The sequence below is a fragment of the Cupressus sempervirens genome, chromosome 11, assembly GCF_028749045.1.
Source record: "Cupressus sempervirens isolate cs-2001-9-10 chromosome 11, ASM2874904v1, whole genome shotgun sequence".
Classification (NCBI taxonomy): domain Eukaryota; kingdom Viridiplantae; phylum Streptophyta; class Pinopsida; order Cupressales; family Cupressaceae; genus Cupressus; species Cupressus sempervirens.
Window position 1 is genome coordinate 378331862 of NC_143128.1, and position 23506 is coordinate 378355367.

A 23506-nucleotide genomic window follows, 5' to 3' on the forward strand; every position below is an offset into this window, starting at 1 on the left:
AATGATGTCTAATATATGATAAATGTATTTAATCATGGTATTTTTTACAAATACTTCATTGACCATCATGTGAAGGTCCTCGCTTTCTCTTTTAGGTGAATGTTTCCATCTACTTTATCAATATAAGCAAGAGGAATGTTATTTGTGACTATTATAATGTTTACATTTAAATATCATATTCCTTTTAAATTCACTCCATGAGAAATATATAGGGAATGAATTCATCTAATTCCTACAACATAACCATCATATGAATCCAACACCCTAACTTTGTCCCCTTGAGATTATTATCGATATATGATTGCAAAAAGGAAAAAAAGCATACTACGTTACATAGTTAATTATGGAAGCCCTAAATATAAACACTACATTACCATGCACACATACCCTACATATAATATTATGAAAACATTTATACACATTTAATCAATAAAAAAAATTTGGCAGTCTTAAGCAATGCATTTAATCAACAACACCAACATTACATATAACAATAGAAATATATATAATATAAAAAATAATACATATTATGAACAAGAATAAAAATACATGATATAACAACACATATAAATATAATAACAAGAATGCATATTATGAGAATTGGCAAAACTACATATAACAACAACAACAACAATACATATTATGAGCAGAACTAATGAAAATATTAACAATTTCTAAAAAAACATAATTTTGTGTTGTTGTGGAGTTTGGTGCATTCATAAATATAATAGTCATCTTTCTATTTTTAATTTTTATTTATTTTCAAATAAGATCAATCCCATTGATTTTGGTGAATAATAAAGTGAGATATTGAAATTTTCTCATGATTGGGTCTACAGACCTTGCATTTTTTGTTTTATTCTTTCATTTGATTAACAATAGGAACACATATTCATATATGTGAATTGAGAATGTATGCATATTTTTTGTCAATAAATGCCAAAGATAATTCATTTTAAAGTAGGAATTCAATCAAGGATTTGTGCTCAACTTGCCCTCATTACACGATAGAGAAGAGTGTGCTACAAAAAATTATCAACTGAGATAAGAATGAAATTTTTAGTTAAACTAAAAACAATTAATATAACTCACATCAAGTTTAGAATGGCTAGTACTATGAAATCATGCAAGTACTATTCATATTCAACATAATCACTATTAATAATGTCTTCTATTTTTAAGATTTCCTTACATGAGGTTTAAAAATCAAGTAAAGATAATGTATAAATTCAATAAAGAATGCAAATGACAAAAGAAAATATTCCATAAGAACTATTATATTATCTAAACTTCATCAGAAGTGCATTTATGTTGCAGGTTCTTGTTGACCAACTCACCATGATCAACACCAAAACCAACATCTCTACTCTACACGTAGTTGAAATATCAAGAAAAAAGTAGTCAAATATTTTGGAAAGGAATGAAAAGTCATGATCTTCCAAGATTGTTTCTCTTCAAGGTGCAAAAATATAATAGTAAGTATATATCAATTTGACAACTACTTGATAATATATAACTAGTTATCATCAGTTTCTAAGAAGTAAATAGTTGATTGTAGTGGTTTGGGGACTATTTGGGTGATTAATCAGTCTTTGAATGAGGGAAACATTTATAAAGCATAGAATGATTGATACCAAAAGGGACATGATGTAATGTGAAAAAAACCAAGAGTACATTAAGAATATTTCTAGATTGAAGGTACACCAAAAATAAATATTGATGCCTAGAAATTTGTAGAGTAAACTTGTTGTCATAGTCATTATATCATGGTTAATGTTTGTAAAGTTGTTTTCAAATTTAGGAAAATAGAGTATAGTTATTTTCACAGTTAGTACAATAGGGTAAAATAATAAATAAAAATAATAACAAGGGCTCTGGGAGAGCAAAAATCCCCACCTTGTGCTTGACTAACAACTATGTTAAGATTTTAAAGGAAATAGTTGTAGATGGAAATGTATATTAATCATGTTTATTCTTTTTTTTTAACAAGGAAATTGATAGAGAAATTAATTATAGATCTAAGGATTTTTAGAATCTTTTTCATTAATTATTCTAGTTTCTTATATATTGAGGTATGGTTGTTATGGTTTTTCTGAAAAGGTCTATTTTAATTTAGAACTCTATAATACTTGTAAGAAGTTGAGCTAGACACTTACACTTTTAGCTTCCTTAATTAACTAGCCCTAAAAATTAGTTCAATATCCTTAGAAGATAAATATGAATAACTTTGATGTTGGGATAGTTATTTGATGTCTATTTTATTTTCTCTCTTCTTACACAAAGCCATGGCTTGAGTTTTGGGTGTGGAGCTAACTATAAAAGAAGTTGAAAAATCTATAGAGATTTTCCACACAATATGGCCTTAATTGAAGTTACATGGATTTACTTTAGAATATACTTTCCTAGGTCCTAGTCTATACTCTAATATTAAATTCTTATACAAAGGCTGTTGAATTTGATGAAAGATCAACCCTATGGCTCCCAAGAATCACTTACATGCAAATATATTTCATAGAAAGAGAGAAGCAAAAGCTATGGAGGTTGGAATTCCTAGATCCATTGATGAGACATTCTTGATGAGAAAAAAGAGAAATTTCTATAATCAAAGGTGAATCAATGTATTAAAAAGAGAGACCATCCTTATAAAGGAAATCAAAACCATAAAAAGGTAAAACCTAGGTTGCATGGTAATAATTAATTATTGTGCCTAAAGTTTAGCTTAAGTAAACTAGAGATAATAAGTGAATTAATAATTAAATAAACATTATTTAATTAATAAGGAAATAATTTATTACTCTAATAGTCCCCCTTAAGATAAACTTAGGGAGTGGCTAAAAACCTAGAAACTACTACTGGAAGTAAATTTGGGTCTTGGAAACAAGGTCTAATAAGGTATCCAAGCACAACCAAATCTCTAAAAAAGAGAATAAATATAGAAAACCACATGGGAAAAACCCTACTCCAAAAAGAAATGCAAATAATGTTAACAAGATATAGTGAAGGATTGAACAAGCCTCCAAACTAGGGAATATCCCAAAAGATTGGAACAAAAGATGATCATGAAGAACACCATTAAAACATGTAGAAGCTACAAAGCTCTATCTAAAGTAATTGCTGATTTGAAGAACCTCCACTAAAATAGAACCTAACTAGGTAGAGAAGACTATAATATGCATCAAATTAGGAGGCACACAAAGAAAAATAACTAAACTCAAAGATACAAATGGCATAAAATATCAAACATTGAAGAGTTGATCAATCAAACATGGAAGGCCACAACCAAAGTATGAATGAAAAGAAGAGTGTCTATATGGTAAATAATCCATCTCACTGAAATGCATAGGTACCCAACCATTACATCTTCCTAGTACATAGAAACACAAAATAAATACATAGCTCACTCCATCAAACCAAGGAAGCATGAGAAATAATAGAAGAACCCCCCCTAATGAAAACAAGGGTGAGGTGATAGGTAAGTAGAAAAGTGGGCCAATAGAAACAAGGCCTGATGAGGTACCCAAGCACTACATCCACCTAGTAGATAGGAACACAAACTGAATACATATCTCACTCCATCAAGCCAATGAAGCATGAGAAACAACAAAAGAACCCCCCAATGTAGACAAGGATGTGGTGATAGGCAACCAGAAAAGTGGGCCAATAGAATTGCATGTCAAGGAACCATGATCAAGATACACAAAATAGTACATATGTGTATACTAAGGTGATAAATCTTAGACATGTCATGTGGCTAATGTCACAAAGGGGAAACTCACTAGATAAAGGAAGATGGCAGAAAAGGGCATAATATCAACCCCCCTTGGTACTTTAATCAAAGTAGTGCATGTACAATAAGGCACAAGATATGGTGAATTTAAAGAATATAATAATTTGTGTGAGTGTCCTTAGATGGCACTACTCAAATCAAAAGGCAAAACAAGTAAAATAAAAATATAGATGTAATATGGCACTTTAAGAAAAACTTAGGCAATAGCTGAAAACCTAAAAACTACTATGGAATTAAATTTGAGTCTTGGCATCAAGGCCTAATGAGGTACCCAAGCACAACCAAATATTTAAAAAGAGGAGAAATAGAGAAAATCACATGGGAAAAACCCTACTCCAAAAAGAGATTAAAATAATGATGAAAAGAACTAGTGAAGGACTAAAGAAGCCTCCAAACTAGGGAATGTCCTAGAAGATAGGAACAAAAGATGATCATGAAGAACACCACTGAAGCATGAAGTTACAAACATTGTCAAACTATTGATCTAAAGAACCTCCACTATATGGAACATGACTAGGTAGAGAAGACTAAGTCTGAAGAGATGATCAATCAAAGATTGAAGGTATCTTTAGGGCCTCTAAAAATAGGAATGAAATAATATCAATTTGGTAAATGATCCATCTCACCAAAATGCATAGGTGGAATCACCTAGTAAATAGGATAAAATACTAAATACATAGCTCACTCCATCAAACCAAGAAAGAAATAGAACCAACATAACCCCCTATAATGCTAAGAGGTAAGATATGAACATTGAAACTAAATGCAATATATTCTATAAAAAGAAGAATCGAGAACATCGAGAGTGAAAAATAAGTACAAACACCTATAATGGTACATGTTATTCATACATCATGAGGATAATTTTGTGGAAGGAACACTCACTTGACAAAGGAAGATGGAGAATATGGCCAACATGAAACCTTCCAAGGCACTTTATAATGTAGTGGGAGTACAAAAAAACACAAAGATGTGCAAGATCCTAAAATGTAATACAATGACACTTTATCTCAATGCATTTGTAAAATCACTACAAAAGGATGTCAACAAAGATTAAATGAGACATAAGGTTGATACAAGAGACAATACAACCTTGAAAAATTAGCTGAAGCAATAAAATTGATCCTTGGACCTAGAAAAACCAAGATATCTACTAGAATGTAAAAAAAGAAAAAAATTGAATGGGATGTGCTTGGAGTAGAATCTAGAAAATAGAATATCTCAAGATATGTTTCCCATAATGTAAAATAAAACTTCTGACTCTAACTGAATAAAATAGAAACCAAACAACACTAAAAGTCCAAATAAACTACACCATCATAACAGGATTGGAATCATCCTTCCAATGAAATCTTGTTTGCAAAAAATAGAGTTTGGATAAGAAAGTTATAGCCATAAACCTACATGTAGGTGAAAAGAGAGCCATAAGGGAAAAATTAAAAAATACCACATTAGGAAGCATGCATGCTAGTACCACAAATTACCTCAGGAAGTGTACTAGCTTCATATCAGAAACTATCTCGAGAAACATGTAGACTTTGGAACAAAGATCATCTTGAGAGGTTTGCAAGTTCTATATCTAAATTACCTCAAGAAGCATATTAGTTTTGTGCTAGACACTCACAATTTCCATGCCAAAAAATCTCAATTTTTGTGCCAAAATAATTTTGATTTCTATGATAGATTACTTTGACTTTCATGCCAAAAACATCATTTTCATGCCAAAAAATCATAAAATCACCACCTCATGAAATGTGCCCAATCTAGGAGAAATTTATTTTGTCTCATATTCCAACTATGCCAAAAACATCATTTTCATGCCAAAAAATCATAAAATCACCACCTCATGAAATGTGCCCAATCTAGGAGAAATTTATTTTGTCTCATATGTCCAAATTGGAAAAATTTAATATGAAAATAGGGGTGTTTGGAAACTATGAACTCAATTATGAGGTCTATTTGGGCTCAAAGTACAAAAAAAGGTGACCCACTAGATCTAATATAGAAAAAAAAAACTCTTAAAAATAAAACCCTCTAAAAAAAAACACATATCTGGAACCCAAGCAAAACCTCTCATAGATAGAATAGGGGCATGAAGATCTAGAGCTCTGATACCATGTTGAAGATAATGAAATATCAACCCCACAACTCCCAAGAAGCACTTGGATGCAAACATCTATCATAGAAAGAGAGAAGCAAAAGCTATTGAGGCTAGAATTCCCAAATCCATAGATGATACATTCTTGATGAGAAAAAAGAGAAATTTTTATAATCAAAGGTGAAGAAATTTATTAGAAAGAGAGATCATGCTTATAAAAGAGATCAAAACCCTAAAAAGGAAAATTAATAAAATAATTAATTATTATGTGCTTAAATTTTAGCTCAAGTAAACTAGAGGTAATAAATGACTTAATAGTTAAATCAAAATGATTTAATTAATAGGGAAATACTTTATTACTCTAACAAAGGTGAACTTAACTAATGCATTAATGAAGGTAGTTTCAGGAGAGAAGCATCAGTCCAATAAGGCTTGTATTTGTTTTAGCATATACCGTTTTGGGTCCTATTTGGTGGAGGAACACCCAAGCAAGGGATTCATCAAATAAAGACATAAAGAATGAATGGATATTAATGAAAATTATTGATATTTAATTGGAAAATTTTAAGGCCAATCATGTCCATATGTAATGATCAAACTAATGGCATATATATAAATCCTAAAGGTCCTCATATGAATCTTAGTTACTGTTAGAAATGGAAAAAGAAATCTGTAAATAAACAATACCAGGAAAGAATCTAAGAGAGTAAATGCATGAAAAGATATTACCATAAAATAGGAGAGAGAAAGCTTCAAGCTCCAACACCATGAGACAAGATATTTGGAAAGGGGAAAGCAAAGAAAACCTCTTGTGATATTATGAATGAGGCATGAAAAGCCTAAGAAGAGAGAGAGAGAGAGATAGAGAGCAATGCTCATACAATAATTGAGAAGAGGAAGAAACCTCATTGTTAAATGAGAGAAGAGGGTCATCTCTTAAATAGAGATGAGAGAGAGGAGTTAGAATGTAACTCCCATGTCTATGAATGCCACCATTCATAAGTGTGTGAGGCCAAGTGTGAGATTCCTCTTAAGGAGGAATAATCTAAAATTAGAAATTACAATATATATTTGTCCTCACATATTCCACTAGATGACAAAATAAGATGTAGTGGAAAAAGGACAAAAAAGAAATATATTAGGATACCTCGTCTTATATCCTAATATATTATAACAATAAAGAAAGGAGTTCTAACCTTGGTTTATAAGCACACCAAGGAAAGATTACAACTTCTAACACCCCCCTTTAATATTTACTTGGGGTAATTACATCAAAGGGTATTAAACCCATAATTTACAAAAATCTGCAACTTAATCTTCAATATGAAGTAATTTGACTGTCTTCAAGCCATATGGAAAATTTTTAGATCCAAGAGAAGTACATGAGTCCTTTGAATTTGATCATGTGGAAGCATAGACACCTCTTCATATGTGGAAAACCAAGAAGGTTCCTTGATGGATCATCTGAAAAAAAAAAAACAACAAGACAAATATCCACAAGTAGAATGCCATCATATATGCAAATTCAAAATCCTTTTCAATAAGGATAATAAAACTCTCATAGAGAAACAATGAGTAAAACATGTTACCACAAAATAATGGAGATAACCTAATATCAAGATAAATTATATGCTAAAAAATTGTCAACAAGGACAAATTGAGTAAAAAGCTTGATCACTGCTCTCATGAAAAGTATATTATACTAATGCACAAATGACCACAGACAAGGCCAACTAATGAAACCTGCATCAACATTGTGTCAATCACATGGATATAGACAGTCCACTAATGAGTCATCCCACTATAAGCTAATGGGCTGCAACACCATAACTTGCATGACTCATGATCTAAGCAATAAATTATGCAGATCATTATCACATTAATATATGAAAATAAGCTAAAAGAGAGACATGGTGATCAAATTAGAATTATCATGATTTGTTAGGATAATCAAAAGAATGAATTATGAGGATATAACAACATATTGCCTTCAAATTGGATCAAATTATCTAAATTTGGAGGGAAAACTCCAATAATAACATCCTCTTCATGGAGGAACAAAAATGGAACAACATGGAGGGAAACTCCATAAAAATATTATCCTATCAAAATGGAATATATAGGATCAAATGGAGGGAAACTCCATATAAAATGAGTGCATACCAATATAGGATGGAGGTACACTCCATGGGCCAGATAAGGAAACTATGTATCAGTTATACTGAGGGGACCTACATAGTTAACCTTGAAAAAATTGGCTCCTTATGCAACTCAAAAAATATCATTTAAATCATGTAGGTCAATGGTATAAAACCATAAAGTGCCAATATGGGCATAGAATGATGCTATAAAAGCATAAAAGTGCAACTATGGGCACATCAAAATATCAAAATGAAGGCAAATGTGTAAGATTACTCATAATCCAATTAAGTAAAATGATTTAAGGAAGATCAACTAAATATAGATATCAGGTATAAAACTCCATTAAGGGTAAACATGAGTATTGAATTCATTTTGCAAAGATATATATATTAATTTCTGAATCATTATAGTCATAAATTATATATTTATCTGGGCATATATGTGGGCCCCCATATATACTCAAATAAATATATGAAAATAGATTGGTTAAAGAAACTAATCACCTTTCCATACTTAATATTTTGGAAAGTCACAATTTATAAAAAGTCACAATATTTACCTTGGTTCAAAAATATAACCTCAAAGTAATAAGAACATAAAGTCATGGGGCCAGAAAAGATCTCTCCAATTTTCTCATACTAGGAGAGAGAAAGCTTAGTAATTAATGATAGAGGTCAGATCTGGCAGATAAGAATATACTAAAAGGAGTTAAAAAACTTTTCTAAAAAAAGTTTGAATAAAGCTTGTAATGAGTAAAAATAGAATATTGCACTTGTCTGATAATGAATGATTTCATGCCAAAAATAGGTTGACAAGAGGCAATAATAAAAGTAAATGATGCCTCTGTCAAGAGCTAAAAAAAAGAAAAAGAATCTTGCATGCTAAAAAAAGGTTACTAGGAATAGTAGAGATATGTCATAGCATACTGACAAAAGGTGAGTGAGCAGCAATCAATCTAATTCTGCTTTTAAAAATTCTCACCATAAATCTAACCATAACAAGCAATCATCTAAAAAAAACCTGAAAATAAAAGACCAGCAACTGCAGATTGAGGGAAAAAAAAATTATATGAGGCTATACCAGGAAAAGGCAGAGTACTTCCTGTGTGCATGTTGTTAACCCAAGCGGAGGCATTAGATCCCGACCCACAATCAAATCTGGTGGAAACCCCCTGATTCACAGGCAGATTATTGAGTGCCTCCACAAACCATTGCTGGTGGGTAGCAGTGGGAACAACCTAGTCCATTCTTTCGATGTTTCCACAACCTCAGTTTCATTTGATTTCCAGTGCTTCGCAATATTCTCAGAGAGTGGGTCATCGGGATTTGGTGTTCTCAACAATGCTTGTATGCTTAGAAGAATAGTTTGAATTTGAAGAGCAGGACTCCACTTATCCTTCAAAATATCCAGACATATGCGACCAAGCTTGTCAATGTTAGGGTGGTAAATCTTTGTCAGAAAGCGAACCTTTGGTGCTGCCATTGGATACTCTTCAAGAAAGAATAATTCCAACTTGAAACAGCCCCCTTCATATGGGGACTGAGCAGGGCCAAGAATCATCACATTGAAATATCGTAAATTATCCTTGGATGCAGAGGCACTTATACCAGGTGCTGGCTCTGTGAGCAAACGTTGTGTTTCCTTTATGATTCTGTGAGGCAGATTACTGTTCAACATATCTGCACAGGATTGTTAGTATGTATGCAAGCGGGGCCTGACATTCCATAATAATTCTATCCCTAGAATTGAGCACAAGGCCTTCCCACAAATTTTTGATTCAAAACAGATCTCTGGCAGAACTGGGGTCTCAGCAAAGAATTAGCACTACGCCCATTTCCTTGGTTACTAGTTTGCCACTCTTGTTTTATTACCTGATTTAAACCAGGAATAACTCCAGGAGTCATATAACTTGGCACTGGAAGCTTTTGTCTTGAAGGCACGACTTCACTTAAGTTCCCCATGGTAGTACCCATTGCACTAACAGATGATAGAGAGAGATCATTTCTTGGGCCAAGATTTTGCGAGTTTGGTCCTGCAAAAGTGTTGACAGAGGAGATAGGAACATCCATTGTCTTACAATCACTGTTGGAAACTCTTATAAGTTTTTCTCTGTAATTTGGAATGGAGGAACTAGCAGTACCAAGAGAACTACCAACTGACCTACTATTTTGCATATTCACAAAATCCACACACGCCATTAATAGTCTCTTGTCAAGAGGAGTAGAAAGTAAAGGGCCAGTAGATCATCATGAAATAACAACAACAATACAACAGACTCAGCAAAGATCAAATGGGCCGGCCTCTACAGCCTTGGGTTTGCTCTTGTAGTCCTCAAAATTCAAGGAATTATTGGAGAGATCATCAACAATTGAGGCATGCGCTGATTCTTAGTCTAAATTGAACCGTGAAACAATGACTACACATTATTCTGAAGGCATGGAATCCTTATTTGAAGGTTCTGAATACATGCTTGGCCAAAGTCAAGAAGCGTACAACAACAAGGGGGATCACATAGATATTGTGAGGTAGGTGGCAAAAAAAGAAGAGCCGGTGGTCTTACATGAGAAAGAAATATGGAAATATCAATTTTTTTAAAAAATAGATATATTTGAAACCCCATGCAAAAAACTTATGTGCTTAATTAAGGTAGCCTCTGCATTCACATGAGGTATAGATATATAAAAAAAAATTAAATTCAAGAAATGAAATGGATTAAAAAATATTTTAAAATATGAGTAGACTAAGATATGAATTTGAAAAAGATAGGAAAACCCTTTGGCGGCAAGCCTTCCAAAGGGGGTTAGGTGAAAAATAATAGAAAATAAGAAGTAACCTGTACAAATTAGAGCAAACAGAAGTTAATCGGGTTTGGCGGTAAATCAGCCAAACTCAAAAAAAAATTCAATTTCTTCCATCTTAAGAAGATTAAAGAAGAAATTAGTGAAATCTTTCTCAAGAGTCTCCTTCGAATCATACCTTCATGCAAACACTCAAAACAAAGATTAAACTGCTCTAGTACCATGTTAGAAATGGAAAAAGAAATCTGTAAATAAACAATACCAGGAAAGAATCTAAGAGAGTAAATGCATGAAAAGATATTACCATAAAATAGGAGAGAGAAAGCTTCAAGCTCCAACACCATGAGACAAGATATTTGGAAAGGGGAAAGCAAAGAAAACCCCTTGTGATATTATGAATGAGGCATGAAAAGCCTAAGAAGAGAGAGAGAGAGAGAGAGAGATAGAGAGCAATGCTCATACAATAATTGAGAAGAGGAAGAAACCTCATAGTTAAATGAGAGAAGAGGGTCATATCTTAAATAGAGATGAGAGAGAGGAGTTAGAATGTAACTCCCATTTCTATGAATTCCACCATTCATAAGTGTGTGAGGCCAAGTGTGAGATTCCTCTTAAGGAGGAATAATCTAAAATTAGAAATTACAATATATATTTGTCCTCACATATTCCACTAGATGACAAAATAAGATGTAGTGGAAAAAGGAAAAAAAAAAAAAATATTAGGATACCTTGGCTTATATCCTAATATATTATAACAATAAAGAAAGGAGTTCTAACCTTGGTTTATAAGCACACCAAGGAAAGATTACAACTTCTAACAGTTACAAAATGATGTAAGGGGGGTTCAATAAAACCCATATGGGAATAAAATAATGTATCAGGATCTTAGATAGGTTATATTAACCTTTAAGAACATTTAGAATAAATTTTAATAAGCTTTGAATAGAATAAAGCATAAAAATGTAAGATGGAATTTTAAATTTTTTTAATTCCAATGGTTAGGATGATTTTTGAGAGAAAAATGGTCTTATCTTATTAAACACATTTGTAATGACCTAAACCATTTTTTTTTGGATAGGGAAGTTAATATGTATGTCATATAACTTGGTCAAGGAATAGGGATGGCAAGAGTACAAACTGGAGATCATATTATATGGATTATAGTTTAAAAGTAAATAAAAAAGCTTCATTTCTATTGCAAATCTGTTGATTTTTTATCATTCTTCCCATCTCAAGGTTTTGATGTGAAATTTTCTAATATTATCCATCAATTTAGGTATTCCCATTGAAGCACTTGATTTTTTGATTACTTTCCTTTCAATATTGGTATATTGTTGTAGCAAATAAGGCATTCCCTTAATACAAATTTCTAAGTTTTCAATATGAATGGAGTCATTACATTAACATCATTACTATTTATCATGTAATATACTCTATACCATCTATATAATATTATTCTAACAAAATATATGTAGTAGAAAGAGATATTATAGGTGTACATAATTAGGAAGAGTGGGAAAAGGGCACAAAAGTGGTGCCATATGTATAACAGTGGAAGATTTTCTCAAAGGAAGCCATGGTTTTATGTAAAAAGTAAAATTACTCATCACATACCTGATGTAGGATGAAAGGTTTGGTCTTGGAGATGTGTTCTTGGTTGGATTTGAAGAGGCCCTAGTTTTAGGCCTTGTTTGGTGAGGGTTTAATACAATGTGCATATAGGGAGTTGTTGGGTTCAAAATAATTGAATAATCTTTAGTTTGTGATGATATTAAGATTTTGTACAAAGTTTAGGATTTTGGGATAGGTAATACTTATAGTTCCTTTGTAAATGGGTAGGTTTTTATGCTTAAAAAAATGCCCACAATGTAACAACAAATACATGGTCCAAAACAACCATACCAAATATTTTGATATGTTGTACAGAATCCAAATGGGTATCAAAATATGAAATTTATTTGTCTAATGTATTGGAGAAGTATTTCCTTAAGGATAGACACTTGAAACTTGGTAAAATGGTTATTTTAGTTAGATAATGGGATTCAAGTCCTTTAGATTCTAAAGAATTCATTGGAGAAACTAAGTGGATTATGGTGTTCAAGGCCTTTAGATTCTAATGAAGTCATTGGAGAAACTAAATACTCATTTTGGGTAGCCTAAGCCTTAAGGTTGTGTTGGGAAACCTTTGGAAAATACATTGTTTTGAGCATTTTTTTCATTGAACTTGGAAAGGCCCATCTTTCTCTACATCAAGTGGTATCAGAGAAGAGTAGAATCATTTGGGAAAGGAGAAGGATTACATGTCATAAGGGGAAGAGTTTGGAGAGGCTTGTGACAAAGAAGAGAGAGAGTCAAGTAAGGTTTTGTAAGCAATGAGGAAAGAAGAGGCTCATGAGGAAGCCTTAAAGGTGAATAATGAGGGTGATATAGAATGCCAAGAAGAATGACATAAATGTGAGGATTGGTTTGTGATTTTTGTGTTCTCATATTCAAAGACTAATATTGAAAGGGTGGGTCTTGAGAAGGCTACTAAATGGTGGTATGAGGTGGTTAAGAAAGTAGAACAATGCCTTTGTGTTATGAGGGCATTCAGGTTACATATTTGGGGAGAAATCCTTGTTACAATTAACATGATGTAATGGTTACTAAGGTACAACAAACTATAGGGTACAAATGCATTTTCTATAAGTTGTAAACCTAAAGTGACAATGATGGATACAAAGAGGGAGAAGCAAGCATGCATCACCAAGGTCAAGCTTGAAGATCTATTCAAGCCTAAAGTGAAAATGATGCCTAAAATTATCTCTAACATGTTTTTCTTGGAGATGTTTCGAAGAGGACATGGAAAGTTTTCAAAATTGGGGAATATGTGTTAGAAATAGATAATACTAAGAGGGTGGGGGTGGGGGGTGAATCAATATTCTACAAACTTTTTCCCACAACTAAATATTGTTAGTTATTTTATAACTTCCATATGAAAGTAAACCAACAATGTTGAACAATAAATATAACCATGCAAAAAGAGAACTAATAACACCATTATTTGTTAACTAGGGAAACCCTGGCCAAGGGAAAACCTTGGTGGGGATGATACCCACTAGATGATTCACTAAACAAAAGAATCCTATTAATGATATTGACCCTATTAGGAGTATCTAAAGTACATAGTGTCTCAATTCCTTGTTAGAGGACTAGACTCTATTAAAAGCCTCAATCCTATTAGGATTTTCTTCAATCATTTTAGGAGTTGGTAGATCAAATACAATGTATGCAAGAAGATCCCACTAACCTAACATGCAATTATAAAATTAATTTCTTCATAAGAATAGGTATATATACAATATTATCTTACTGCTATATCTCACACTTTCTCTAATCATACAACAGATTTTGCATCACATAAGGATCGCATATCATAAACACTTTCTCCATAATAGTTCACATCACTTGTACCCTTCACATTATTTGTACAAGATAAGATCTTTACTTATATATCACAAATTAATAAAATTCTTCTTAGTTAGCCTTAGGTGCTTTCATATGCTTGACTAAATATAAAACTAACTTAGTGTAAACATATAGGATATTGGCCCATCATGACTTAGTAATTATTTTGTCACCAAAATAATTCCTTAAGTTGTACAATCCAATTCTTTGATATGCTTTGTTCTATTCTATTAAATACCTATAGTGGTAAATCAACTATAACTTGTGTCATACTATTCATAGACATCTGCATACTAGCCTATGTCATCATCACATTTTTATATAGCTATCCTTAATTGTGCATGAGCTAACTCAAAGTGTGTAATCCATACACATCACATCTATCTCTATACTGCTGCAAACCATCTAACACTTAAACAATTTTCTGACTCCAAGTATATAAATGAAATACTAAATACATGTTACCATAAATGACAACATTTTAGACATCTATCTGACCATATTTCCAACAATCTCCCTCTTTGGTATTGATGGAAACATTTTGGAAAATTGGGTAAGTCCCAAAATGATGTCATACAAAAATGAATACAAAAAGTAACTACACAAAAATTGTCATCAAAATAGAAAATATTTTATTCATGTTTTGATGGATCATTACATTCCTTATCACTCCTTAAAATAATATATAGGTGTACTCCACCTTACATATACTTTTCTTTCATATACTTCTCCCCCTCTAACATCAATGGAAAAGGTGTCAAAAATTGTATACAAAATTGTGTGGCCTTTTGGTGATCAATTTCTTATTATGGAAGAGTAGTCCACATAAAAAAGTTTCAATCTCTCAACTTCTTTCTTCCAATTCTCCTTAACTATGTTAGAGATATAGATGAGTGTGCAAAGTGCATAGGATGCTACTTCTACTATGCTCAAGTCATTATAATAAAATTTTTCATAGGAGGCCTTGGCTACAAGACACTCCTTTAATTGCCTCTACAAAATGTTGATCTTAGGTAACAAAATTTCTCTAAGAGTAGAGAACCTTTGAATTACCTTTTCCTTATTAGTTTCTATGACTCTGATTGCATTGTGAATCTTCTCTACTTTAGTTCCAAAATCTTTAATGTTGGCTTCTATTAATTGCAACTTGGTGGTGAGTGTATGAAGCTTACTCATTTGATCCTTGATCTGATTCTCAAAATGTGACAGCACTATCCATACAAATTCTTACCTTCATCAACATTCTTCCTCAATTCCTTGATGTATACATCTAATGACTTTATGTCATTTCTCACATTTTTTCATATTGTATCAAACAATGATGCATCATGTTTGGCTTGTGTTTGGGATAAATAAATTTTGGACAAGGTTGTGAATTCTTCATCAAAAGACTTCACCAATTCTTTAGCCTTAGAATACAAGTTTGGATATGTTGCGGTTATGTGAATTTTCTTCTAGATTCTCTCCAAGAATTCTGATAATGTCTTCTCCAAAGACTTGACTAATTTATTATTTTGGAGAAATTTTCTCAAATAACTTATCATCCCTTTAAGACCATCATCATCATCAAATTATACTATTTTTTATCCTACTACTAGAGTTTCTATAGGAATAAGTGTAACTGCTTTCAATTTTGTACTCTTCTTCTCTTTCTCAACCTTTTTCCTCTCTTCTTCTATTCTTTCTTTCTCATCTTCTTTTTGTTTCTCCTCTTATTTCTTTGTTTTTTTCTTCTTCTTTCTTTTTCTTTTCTTCTTCTTTTCTCTTTTCTTCTTCTTCTTTATTTTCTTGTTTCTCTCTATCCTCTTCCTTGCTCTTTTCATCCTATTTCTTCTTTTCTTCTTCTTCTAATCTTTTCTTTTCTATAATTTTCTTTCTTTCACCTTCTTCTAATCTTTTTTATCTTTGTATTCATTTTTCTTTTTTCTTCTTCATCTTCTTCATTGAAATTGGTATAGGTGGTAATATTGCTAACAATTAATTTTCCATAAGATATAAAAGGGTTTTCTTTTGTATCTAATATTATGTGCGTACTATCTACTTGCATGGATTTAGTACCCATAACTATGTGAGGAGATGATGGTGCTTGATGTTTCTCTTCAACATCTTCTTCACCATCAGTGGGAATACTAGATTCCACATAGATTGGACTATCTGATCATGGTTGGACACTCTCCTTCATGACTGCAGGTACTAAAGTCACGTGTTTCATAATGTCTTCCTCTATTTCTTTCCTTACTTCGTCATAGTTTCCTCCCATAAGAAGAATAGATTTTCTTTTTATTCCTTAGTAGGGGTTCAATTCCTTTCAAAATTCTATCCAAGTCTTCCTTGGTGTTTATTGCACACAATTTGTTAACCATTCTCTCTCTTAGCTTGGTGGCTTCTTCTACTACTCTCCTTTTTCTATTTAGTAGCCTATTATAGAGATCTTCTAGGATCTTTCCTTGTATACTATCAAATATTTTGTTCCTCAAGATCATTTTCCTTACTAATGCATTCTCTAATTGCCTTCTATCCATATTATTATATAAGCTATAATACTTATTCAATTGTACAAAGTTATCATCATTAATAATCTACATGTTCATATTTTCTACCTTTGGTTTCCATGCCTTCTTTCTTGTTGGTTTTCTTCCTTCTTTTGTTGCTTTCTCAATTATTTTCTCCTCAATTTCATCATCAAAGTAATTAAAAACACTAATTTTTCAATGTATTTCTTCTTTTCTTGGGTCCACTTGTGGTTTTCTTGACCCTTTTCTTGGAGGATAGTGAAGGTTCCTACCTTGTCTTCATTAATCTCTCATATTTTCTTTATGCAATAGGTGTGTCATCCTCTAATTTCCTCCTTAGTTAATCATGTTTAACTTTGATTGGTTGCATTTGTGCAACTATTGCATAGGGTGTGGATGTCTACACATTGGGATTTGCAATTGTTACCCCTTCAAATGGTGCAACAATAGTAATTGGTGTCATTTCTATCACCTCAGTGTGTCCACTAGTTTTCATTTCTAGTTCAATACCTTTGATCTCATTAAACTCCTTGTGAGTCATACCCGATTCCTTAAGGATGTAATCTATCTTCTTCTCCATTTTTTTCTTAATTTCCTTGCTATGAAGTTCAGAATGAACTTCCCTTACCTTCTTCTCATAGGTACCCATCTAGGGCATTCATTGTCCTTCTCTAGCTATAGTATTATCTACAAATACCCTTCTACAAGTTTTTCACTCATCTCATATCACATAGTCCTAATGAATTTTAACCTTGGTTCTATTTCTTCCATACAAGTATTATTAGTTTCCACCATGAATAATATCTCATCTTTATACTTTTCACCATGGAGGGAGGGATTCTATATCTTTGTTTGATCTTAGATTGAGATTTCTTCATCATTATGTTAATGTCACTATCTCTAACATTTTCCAATCTTTCCCTATAAAATTATGCTATCATCTTCATAGTACATCCATCATTATCCCAATTTTTCATTCCATGGAATTTCTTGGTTGCATAAAAGAACATATGTGTCAATAAAGACTCAAATCTAAAGACTGCATTCTTGGTCTATGTTTGCAAAATTATCCAACAAGTGTGTTATGACAATCTCATACATGTTTACCTTTCTTTTCTCTACACCATCACATATGTTGCATGCATAAATGTTAGAAATAAATAATATTGAGAGGGGGGTGAATTAGTATTCTACAAACTTTTTCCCACAATTGAATATTGTTAATTACTTTATAACTTGTGTAGGAAAATAAACCAATAATGGGGAACAATAAATATAACCATGTACCAAGAGAACTCATAATAACATTATTTATTAATTAGAGAAACCTCAACCAAGGTAAAACCCTAGTGGGGATGATACCCACTAGATGATTCATTAAACAAAAGAATCATGTTAAGGATATTGACCCTATTAGGAGTCTATGAAGTAGATATAGTGTCTCGAGTCCTTGTTAGAGGACTAGGCCTTGTTAAAAGCCTCAAACCTATAAGGAGTTGCTTCAACCATGTTAGGTGTTGGTAGATCAAATAGAATGTATGCAAGAAGAGCCCACTACCCTAACATGGAATAATAAATAAAGTTCTTCACAAGTATAGGTGTACATACAATACTTTCTCATTGTTGAAACTCACACTTTTTTTTATCATACATCAGATTTCACATTAGATAAGGCTCTCATATCTTTTAAGCTATCCTTATAATAGTTCACATGTCATACATCCTACACATATACTTCACTATTTGTGAAAGATAAGATATTTACTTATATCTTACAAATTAACAAATCTCTACTCAGTCAACCTTCATGTCTTCACACGCTTGACATGATATAAAATCACTTATGGATTATTATCTATAATTTTAGGCCAACATGACTTAGTAGTTATTTTGTCACCAAAATAATTCCTTAAGTCGTATAACTCATATTTCTAATATGCTCTATTCTAAACCTATTAAATACCTGAACTAGCAAATCAACTATAACTTGTGTCATACTGTTTGTACATATTTGTGCATTGAATTATGTCATCATCACATTTCCATAAAGCTACACATGAGTTAACTCAAAGTGTGTCATACATACACATCACATTTGTCTCTATACTACTACAAATTGTCTAACATTTAGACAATTTTCTAACTCTAAATGCATAAATGAAATGTTGAATACATGTTGCTATAAATGAAAACTCTCTAGACATCTAACTAAACATATTGCAACAATCTAACCACTTGGAATTTATGGAAACATTTGGGAAGATTGGTTAAGTCCCAAAATGATGTCATAAAAAATAAAACAAATAAACGTAACTGCACAAAATTGTCTTCAAAACATTATAATTTTATTCATGTTTTGATGGATCATTACATTCCTTATCACTCCTTACATTGATAAATAAGTGTACTTCCCCTTACACATACATATAGAATTTTCTTAAGATATAATATTTATCACCCTTTCATTTTCATATACTCCTCATTAGTACAAACAATTTTCTTTACATATTTTACTCCCCCTTTGACATCAATGGCAAAGGTTTCAAAAACTATAAAAAAAACTTCACTTTTTGTTAATCAACTTGATATCTTGGAAAAAAAATCTTTGTACACAAGTGTTAGTCTTTCAACTTCCTTTTTCTAGTTCTCCTTAAATATATAAGAGATATTGATTAGTGTGCAAAGTGCATAGGATGCCACTTCAACCGCTTAAGTTAGTAAAGGAAAACTATCATAGGAGGACTTAGCTACAAGACATTCTTGCAATTTTCTTTGCAAAATGCCAATCTTAGGTGATAAAATCTCCCTAAGAGTAGAGGATTTTTTTATTACCTTTTCCTTATCAGTCTCTTTGCCTCTAATTGCATTATGGATCTTCTCAACTTTAGTTCCAAAATCTTCAATGCTAGCCTCTAGAAATTGTAACCTTGTAGTGAGTGTATTAAGCTCACTCATCTAACCCTTTAACTAATTCTCAAAATATGTTAGGTATTTGTATGACAATGTGCACTGTCCATACAACTTCTTACCTTGATCAATATGCTTTCTTAACTCCTTTATGCATACATCAAGTGCCTTCAAGTAATTGCTTACATTCATGCACACTATATCAAAAAGTGATCCATCATGTTTTGCCTATGCTTGTGCTGAAGCAACTTCAGACAAGGTTGTGAATTCTTCATCAAAAGACTTCACCAATTCTTTAGCCTTTTAAGTACAAGTCTATATTAGGTATAGTTGTAGTAACTATCTTCTATATTCTCTCTAGGACTTCAATTAATGTCTTCTCCAAAGACTTTACATTTTTTTTTTTCAAATAACTTCCTCAATGAGCTCATTAACCCTTTTTGGTCATCATCATCATCATCAGATAGTGATTCTATTGCTATTACTACTATAGTTTTCTTGGGAATGAGTGTAACTGATTTTAGTTCTATACTCTTCTTCTCTTCCTCTACCTTCTTCCTCTCTTCTTCTAATCTTTCTTTCTCAGCTTATTTTTGTTTCTCCTATTCTTCTTTCTTTGATTCTTCTTCTTCTTTCTTTTTCTTTTCCCTTCTCTTCTTTCCTCTTCTCTTCTTCTACTTGTTTCTTATTTTCATCTTCTTTCTTCTTCTCTTCTTTTTTCTTGTCTTCTTCTTCTTAATTCTTCTTTTCTTCTTGTTTCTTCTTCTCTTCTTTTATTTTTTCCTCTTCCCTCCTCTTTCTTTATTCTTCTTCATCTTCTTCATAAAAGTTGGTATAGGTAGTAATATTGCCAATAATTGATGTTCTATAGCCTACAAAAGGATTTTATTTTGCATCTACTATTATGTACATACTATCTACTTGCATGGATTCACTACCTAGAACTATTTGAGGAGGTGATTGGGCTTGATGTGTCTCCTTAATATCTTTTTCATCACAGGTGTTAGTGTAGTTTTTAATTTTTCCTATATTACTAGGTTTTTCCTACACTTTTAATAATCTCACTTAGGTTAATAAAGCATGTCTTATTAGGTGAATGGTTGTGAGGTGTCACCTTCCTACATGTGAGCATCCATTAGCTATCTTGATAAGATACTTTGCTATCTTTAGTCCGATACATGGTTTCTCCTCATTGGTTGGTGTTGTCACCTCCTCCCTCTTCCTAGATTATATAAGCATGCTACCTGGCTTGTATTTGCATCTCCTATTTTTGCATCCTCTTAATGTTATTTTGCTTCTAGCATTTGCATTACTCTCTTGGAGACTAACTTTGTGTTGCTATTTTTATTTTGTATCATTTTCATTCATAGTTTAGAAATTTATTCTTTGCACTAGTTTTCTGGATTATTAATCTTTTCAAATTCTAATATGGTATCAGAGCTTTTCTATGTGCAAGATTAGATTTTAGTTTTCTTATTTGAGAGATTTGGGGGGGCCAAATAAATCTTATTGTAATTTTTTGAAAAATGAAGTATGCCCTTCTCTTGCATCTTTGGATGATCTTGAGAATCAGAAAATTTTTGACAAAAACATTTTTAATTTCTAGAGTTTCAATCTCAAATCTGACAACCAACATGCATATTTGAAGTTTTCAATCAGTATTGCAGGTTTCAGCATGCCATTGATGGACTTAGGAAACTAAATCAACATTTTCATGTCATTTTTTGGTTGCTAGGGTTGTTTCTTGGTTTTTGGAGCCATTTTTCATTGTTAAAGGCATCTAATTTACACTATAGCTACATCTTCAATACATTAGGAAGAAAAACACTTTTTGGGTTTTGTTCGCAGCCTCAAAAATCCATCTGGGTATCTTTTAGTTTTTGCATGCAATCTACATATTTTTTAGAATTGGGCATAGAAAGATATAGTCATACCCCTCTCCGTTGGCAGTCATAGATTTGAATGCAGTTTTCAAATGCCTCGTTCTTGCTCATATGGACTCTGATTTCAATGATTCTTGTTATGACCTTGGCTATTTTTTTATGCTTTATCCACTAGTGGAGTTGTTTTTTGATTTTCATGCATAATTTTTTTAGAAATTGTAGATTCTTGGCCATAACTATGCACAATTCTCATTTTGGAAAATTCAGAGGATCATAACTTTCTCATACGACCTCATATTGAGGTGATTCTTTTTTTGAAAGTGCATAATTTTTTGAGTAGATCAGCTATTTGTTTCCTTGATTATTGTGTCTAAGTTTCACTTTTAGCATATGCTCTTCATGAGGATTTGTAATGCATTGAAATCAAGACCACTAAGTATTTCTTTCTAGTGGTAGTTGTAAATGCACTAAAATAAAATATGCCCATCCTAACTCCATACAATTAATTTGAGTGGAAATCACACATGAAAATTCACTTAAGGAAAGCTAGATTAAATAGGATAACTATGAGACTTGAAACTGAACCTGATAAAAATGAAGATAAGCCTAAGTGGTTTAACAAATGTGATGAGGCATATGGAACATTGTGTTTGTTTGTTTCTCCTGACTTGATATTTTACATTGAGTCTTTGGTTACACCAAATGAAATATGGACAAAGCTAGAAACACTATTTGGCACACAAGATTCAATGAGGGGTCATATGGTGGAAAATGAATTAATTAGTTTAAGTCCAGGCAATTTCAACACGATCCAGGATTTCTTCACCAAATTAAAGTCACTAAAGCTATAGTTAAAATAATGTGGAATTGAAAAGAAAGATGAACAACTAATTCTTAGTATTCTCTCTAAGCTAAGTTCAAAATATTATGTGTTTGTATCTACCTTATATGCTACTAAGGGTGCACTTGGTACATAGTTCACCATGCCATCTCTAGATGATTTTGCTGTCAATCTCACTCGAGAACAGGACAAGCTAATCCAACTGGGCACTCTTAAGTCCTCTAAGTCACATGCCTTAGCTGCCAACCAAGGTACAAAAGAACAAAAAGGAAAAAGTAGTAACAACAATAGTAAGGATGAGAAACAAAATAATAGTGAAAAAAAGAAGGATCAGATACCAATTGCTTCAAAAGAAACTATTGATACCTCATCCTCTAAGGGTGATAAGCCTAAGAAAGAAAAGGTTAAATTTGCCTATTGCAAAAGACCCAGTCATGGTGAACATAAATGGTTGAAGAAACAAATTGATCACTTGACATACATTCTTGAGAAGAATAATATTAGTGTTCTTGAGTCTGTCAAACAAAGTTCTAATGAAGGCTTTAACAAGGCAAAAGAAAAAAACAAGGGGAAAGGAAAGGGCAAGGCTCTTGTTGTAGTTGCTTCCTCACCATCCACTTGGGTTCTTGATTTGGGTGCTTTGAACCACATGGATTCATATAAGGAAGAACTTGCATCCTTGGAGCCATGTACTATGCCTTCTATTTTGATGGGTGATGACACTTCTGTTGAGGTGTGTGGGAGAGGGTCTGTTGATGTGGGGGATGGAACATTCCATGATATTCTTTGTGTACCCTTATTATCAACTAATCTCCTATCAATATACCAGATCACTCACATAGGTTTAGGCAAGTAGGTTGAGTTCACTCCTAATTCAGTGGAGATACATGAGTTTCATAGTGATACTATAGTTGCAGTTGGGAGAGTAGATCATCAGTCACGACTCTATCTATTTTCACACTTTGTTCCTAATCCTCCTTCATCTATTTTTCTCACTCACTCTAATGATGTGAGTAAATTATGGCATGAAGGGTTTGTCCATCTTAACTTCCACTATTTGCATTAGCTCAACCAGCAGAGCATGGTCACA

General features: G+C 32.3%; 1 pseudogene; it reads right to left on the reverse strand.

Moving 5' to 3' along the window:
• Positions 1-9203: 9203 nt before the first annotated feature.
• On the reverse strand, positions 9204-9709 carry LOC149529633 (ubiquitin-conjugating enzyme E2 36 pseudogene; annotated as a pseudogene).
• Positions 9710-23506: the final 13797 nt, after the last annotated feature.